Source organism: Sprattus sprattus, assembly GCF_963457725.1.
Source record: "Sprattus sprattus genome assembly, chromosome: 9".
Classification (NCBI taxonomy): Eukaryota; Metazoa; Chordata; class Actinopteri; order Clupeiformes; family Clupeidae; genus Sprattus; species Sprattus sprattus.
In genome coordinates, this window is record NC_137928.1 from 566,914 (window position 1) to 573,552 (window position 6,639).

Genomic DNA, 6,639 nt, shown 5'->3' on the forward strand with positions numbered 1-6,639 from the left:
AGTGACAAATGTTACCCAGCAAAAAAAGTTAACATTAAAAAGGTTTGTATATGACATAAGTTATGAACATCATGATCATGTAGATGGTGTTAAGAGTTATATAGGGATATGTTAAAATCTAGCTCGTTACTAAGATGCGCTTCATTATTAGACTCGTAAATAGACTATAGGTAAGCAGCCTATTACATTTGAGACAGGCTGACATGCAAAACTCCATTGAACGATGGCAATTCTGTGTTTTTTAACTCGGTCGCGGCTTGTGGTTTATTTATAATCCGGAAGTAATTCGTATGGGTATTACACCAATAACCTACAGGTTGTTTAGTTGTTTAATATTTCTGATGATAGTGTTTGTTTGAAACACAGGCGTTCTGTACCCAGCAACACGATGGAGCAGATTGTTCGAGACGGTTGTTTCTGTAGGGGCTGACATTGAGGGTGCACATAGGAAGTTCACTCACTGGGTAAACCTGTCTTCTAAGGGCTAAAAAGTAAGCAGTTCGGAAATTTTGAAAGAAGATAAAACAATGAAACGTTTCCTAGGACCCGGTCTGGGACTGAACAGTGTAGCCTACTGCTGCGTGTGCCATGAAAGTGAAATACAGTCAAAGAAAGTTACGTATTTAAAACTCATATCCAGTGTTGCATTATGGGTACGAAAATGTAATGTAAAATTGCTTAGTATTGCCGATGAAAGTGCTTAAAACGTAGACACACCAGCCAGAACGAATACATATGCACCCGAGAACAGTTAAGGATCGGTTCAAACGAATATTACAATTTAAATTGTGGTGTTGTTTTTCTCATCTAATCGACGTCATCTCCCGGTGCCTCAGTAATATTTCTTCTTAATTTCTTCTTCTGAAGTGAATTCGAAGGTGTAGAGGGTCACGCTTCGTTAGTTCAAATGTGTTTCATGACATATTTGTACATAATTGAAACGGTTGGGCATATAATAAAGATAGGAGAGTAATTTCGAAGCAAGGCTTTTCACATCGCAAAGAGAACAATCCTTCCTCCTGCATCGAAGTCATCGGTGTCAGCACAACCGTCACTGTGAAATGTAGGTACATGAGAGCCTACCGTTCAGAGAACATTGAGGAAGTTAAGACTATACTTTCAGGGATCATTTCTATAGTCATTGACTTTGAAATGCGTTTCTAAAGTGATTAGTCTCGCTACCCACGATGATGAGCTGCGATGTTCTTCTCTGAGCGCGAATCGGACGGAGATTTGTGGAGTTTTCCATGAGATTTCTGTCATTGATGAACGTTCCTAGCGATCTTTGGTCCTAGGAGGAGAGGGACATGATCAGAGTGGTCAGTAATGGTTGTCAAAAGTCAGAAAAATCACGAGAGCATACGTTTTCCAATAGTTAGTACGTATATTTATAATGGCATTTATCCGATAAAGACTTAAACCGGGCTTTGCTATTCATGGGGCTAACTGCTATTATCTCACGGTAGGCTATATGGAAGTGAAAAATTCGGATCATGGTCGTGTCTGTTCAAATCAAATGTGGAATATCTATAAGCGGGCACGTGCTACCGGTTCTGTGATGAAGTCTATGATTCGTGAATTTAGGATGCTACATAAGACTTTTCCAACACATGAATTTAATACAGATCCATCGGTGTTGGGCATATAATAAAGATAGGGGAGTTATTTCGAAGCAAGGCTTTTCACATCGCAAAGAGAAAAATCCTTCCGCCTGCATCGAAGTCATCGGCGTCAGCCCAACCGTCACTGTGAAATGTAGGTACATGAGAGGCTACCGTTCAGAGAACATTGAGGGAGTTAAGACTATACTTTCAGGGATCATTTCTATAGTCATTGACTTTGAAATGCGTTTCTAAAGTGATTAGTCTCGCTACCCACGATGATGAGCTGCGATGTTCTTCTCTGAGCGCGAATCGGACGGAGATTTGTGGATTTTTCCATGAGATTTCTGTCTTTGATGAACGTTCCTAGCGATCTTTGGTCCTAGGAGGAGAGGGACATGATCAGAGTGGTAGTAGGCTAATGGTTGTCAAAAGTCAGAAATATCACGAGAGCACAAGATCTCTAACAGTTAGTAGGCCTACGTATGTGCATTATGCCATCCGATAATGGCTCAAGTCGGGCTTTGCTATCCATGGGGGTTAACCGTATTATCTCACGGTATGATGCTTTGAAAAATTCGAATTATGGCCGCGTCTGTTCAAATAAAATGTGGAATGTTTATTAGCGGGCACCTGCTACCGTTCATTAAACAGTTAGCCTAATAAGTTGTGAAATGAAACAAAAACACATCACAGTTGTATTAGTATTGATTGATTCACATCGATATGAATGGATGACATGATTAACAAGTGGTGGAAAAGTAATATGAAAATATTTGTTCAATGAATTAGCGCGTTCTGTCCAAAACAGTCGCAGTCAACGTTTTCTAATGTCATATGATCAGATCGTATGTTTCCCCTCCGATACCACTTTCAAGTAATGTTAGGAAAAGACCGTTGTGCCAGACTGAGTCAAAGGCTTTTTGAAAATCCACAAAACAGGCATAAATCCTTGCATTATTTTTGTGCGCATAATTGTCAATTAGTGTGTTTAATGTGAAGATATGATCTGTTGTTCTAAATTTAGGAAGGAATCCAATAAGGCTGTTGTTTAATAAATTATGTTCTGTGATGAAGTGCATGATTCGTGAATTTAGGATGCTACATCAGACTTTTCCTACACATGAATTTATCCATCGGTAAATTGAAAAGTTTCAGAATGGCCGATTTGAATTTATAGTTTGTGTGTGTGGGTAGCCTACACTTAAGGGAAGCACAGAGCTGTGATTGTGTGTGTGTGTGTGTGTGTGTGTGTGTGTGTGTGTGTGTGTGTGTGTGTGTGTGTGTGTGTGTGTGTGTTTGATGTAAGCAAACCGGTCATAACGTTTACAGTAGCTGACTTTTAATACGGAGAATGGCGTCTGTGCCGCTGACGCAGAGGAGAACTGGAGATTTGTAATGATTTGGTGCCACCTACAGGGGAAATGTGATACAGCACCTGGGACAGGTAAGGCCAAAGCTGGGAATTGGTACAATTCGCATGTGCGAGAGTCGCCATTCGCTTCAGAATCAGGCACAATTCGAGTGGGCGAGAGTCGACACTTTGGGCGCATATGAGACATGAGTATGGCGCATATGAGACATACAGTATAGGCTACGTTTTTGACAATTCTCAAAGACACGCGATCTGAATTGCACAGAGACGGGCGCATATGAGACATATACGTTGTTGACTCACAAAGACAAAACAAATAGCTACACGTAGCCTATAAACGTTGTTGAGACTCTTATTAAAGATTTTACTCATTCTCGTGGTTGAAAGTCGGTACAGAATTGCACAGAGACGGGCGCATATGAGACATACGTTGTTGACTCACAAAGACAAAACAAATAGCTTCACGTAGCCTATAAACGTTGTTGAGACTCGTATTAAAGATTTTACTCATCCTCGTGGTTGAAAGTCGGTAACAAAACAGAGACAAATAGCTACACGTTCAAGCAATGTCATTTCTTGTCATTTATTTCAAAAACAAACAATCAGAGTGTAAGAGCTCTGGTTCCAAGACACAAAAAAGCCAGGAACCAGGTCTGATGGCCCATCAACTTAAACAATAGGCCAGGAGCCGCCTTGATGGTTGTAACCTGGTGCTGTGTAAACTAGCTTGTGGGTGTTGAATTGGTATTTTTTTTGTTCAGCCACTTATCATTTTATAGTGTATTCATATCTATTTATGTCATATCATGCCTCATGACTCTTACCTCATATTCATTGTACTTATATATCTTATCATGTCTTACCTCATTCATAACCTCTATTGCTACCTTCACCTGTACCTGTATCATATCTGCACTAATGACCAACTATTGCTGCCAATGTTACTACTGCTCATACCCCATATATCTTGTACTGTCATATCATACTGTATACATCCCATCTATTTATTTTTATATTACCACTATGCAGAATACTCTTCTGCTATGGTTCCTTTGGTTAGATTCCGTTGCATTGTCCTTATATCATATCAACATCAGCAATGATTTCACCTGGTCTGCCCACACTGACAAGGTGGTCAAAGCTGCCCGAAAACGCCTCTTCTTCCTGAGGAGACTCAGGAAGTTTGGCATGAATCCAGACATCCTCACCAACTTCTATAGATGCACTATAGAAAGCATCTTGACTGTTAGCATCTCAGTGTGGTTTGGAAGCTGCACAGCCATGGACCGTAAGGCCCTACGCAGTGTGGTCAAATCCGTTGAGTTCATCATCGGCAGGAAACTCCCATCCCTTCAGGACATCTACCTTAAAAGATGCCTCCGAAGAGCTGGCAGGATCCTAAAAGACTGTCATCACCCATCCTTCAGGCTGTTCACCCTGCTGCCTTCTGGTAGGCGGTTCCGAAGTGTCCGGTCTCGCACCCGCAGACTGGAGAACGGTTTCTACCCTAAGGCCATCAGGCTCCTAAATGAACAATAATGCACTCCTCACTTTACACTTGCCACTTTACTCTTCACTGGCTCACTTTTACTGCTGTTTGCACTACTTTCTCAGTCCAGCTCATGTTCAGTTTAGCTCATGTAGGTTGTTTATCTGTTTAGTATCTGTTTAATATGTGTATTTATGTTTAGTATCTATGGTAGTGTGGTATGGTGTCCTGTCTTAAGCATTTCAGTGCCCAGTCCAACTCTGTTGTTCTGTGTATCTGACAATAAAAGAGTTGACTTGACTTGACTTGTACCTGTATCATATCTGCGCTAATGACCAACTATTGCAGCCAATGTTACAACTACTCATACCCCATATATCTTGCGCTGTCATATCATACTGAATACAAATGCTATACAATACATTATCTGTAAGGTTGTGAGTGTGCAGTGGTAATGTAAGTTGATATTGATTATGTTTTTATTCAGTCACACACAGTAACAACAAACAAGTTCAACACAAATAATAATACATTCAAAGTGACTGAAAAGGCACAAGCTGAAGCATAATGCTTGTATTTAAGCCTGTCCTGTTTGACCAATTTAAGCTACCCATCAACATATGCATTTTTATTTTATTTTTTACAAGTAATACATGTAATGCAAATAAAAAAACAAACAAAAGAATTGCCTCCAAAAAGTTAGTCACAAGAAGAGCAATGAAGCAAGATCCCGAATAAACAGCACAAAATCCTGCATACATTATGGACACTTGTAGCCCTCAAAAATTGCTTTAGCTACCATCCCTTTGAAAACAAAAAATGTCTTACACTTTCTTAAGATTATGTTAGCATCATTCCATAATGAAATTCCAACAACAGATATACATCTCCTTTTAATTAATTTTTTGGCATTTGGTACACTAAATTTACAGACATCTCTGAGATTATATTTTGTCTCTTGAAATGAGAAAAACCTTTGTATGCTGACTGGGAGTTGGTTTGATTTAGCTCGATACATTATTTGCATTATTTTATAATATACCAGATCATTAAATTTCATAACAAATGATTTCATAAACAATGGGTTAGTGGGTGCATAATAATCAACCTTATTTATTATCCTTATGGCTCGTTTTTGTAAAATAATGATTTCATTGACAGTTGTTTTATGTCAATCCCCAGACTTCCACACAATATGATATGTAGGGAAGTATAAGTGAACAGTAAATAATATGTAAGGCCTTATAGTTTAACATGCTTCTTGATTTGTACAAAATTGCTATCATCTTAGAGATCTTTCCTTTGATATAATAAACATGTTGTTTCCATGTTAATTTATGGTCAATGACCACTCCTAGAAATGTTATCTCGGTCACTCGTTCAGCATCACTTATTTTTAATTGAATGTCCTTACCTATTTCCTTTTCGATTTCCAAAGACCATGAATTAGTTTTTTATTTTTCTATTGAGTGACAATCTATTAACATCAAACCAGGTTTTAAGGATTTCTAAATCTCTTTCAATAGAAGTCAAGAGTTGCTGTAGATTATTACCCGAACAGTAGGCTACATGTTTGTATCAGTTGGATTCGTAGAACGTAATAAATTACATTGCTGGACCGTGTGGCTATTTGTCTCTGTTTTGTTATTGTTGTTGTTACCGACCACGAGAATGAGTAAGATCTTTAATAAAAGTCTCAACAACGTTTATAGGTTACGTGTAGCTATTTGTTTTGTCTTTGAATGAGTTGTCGTCTTTATAGTTCGCGTCCTAAGTGAAGCGCTGTTCATTCACAAAGTGGCGACTCTCGCCCACTCGAATTGTGCCTCATTCGCGTGAAGCGAATGGCGACTCTCGCACATGCGAATTGTACCCGTTCGCAGACAAGACCTTAGCTCCCTGGGACACGGGATCTGCCTGTGCCAAATATGTGTGTGTTTGTTGTGTTTTTGTTATGCATCATCTTCTGCTTTCCTTTTGATCACATGGGGTCTTTTAGTATTAGTGTACCGAGTGTAAAGTGAACTTATCAACCGATGTTTTGATGTGTTGAACCAGTGGAAAAGCCATATGTCAGTTTTAACCGTAACGGGCCGTTTCAAATGGGCCGAAACCGAAAGTATTTGCTCGCGGTGTCACGAATGAACTGCTGAACCCGGAACAACAGTTGGACC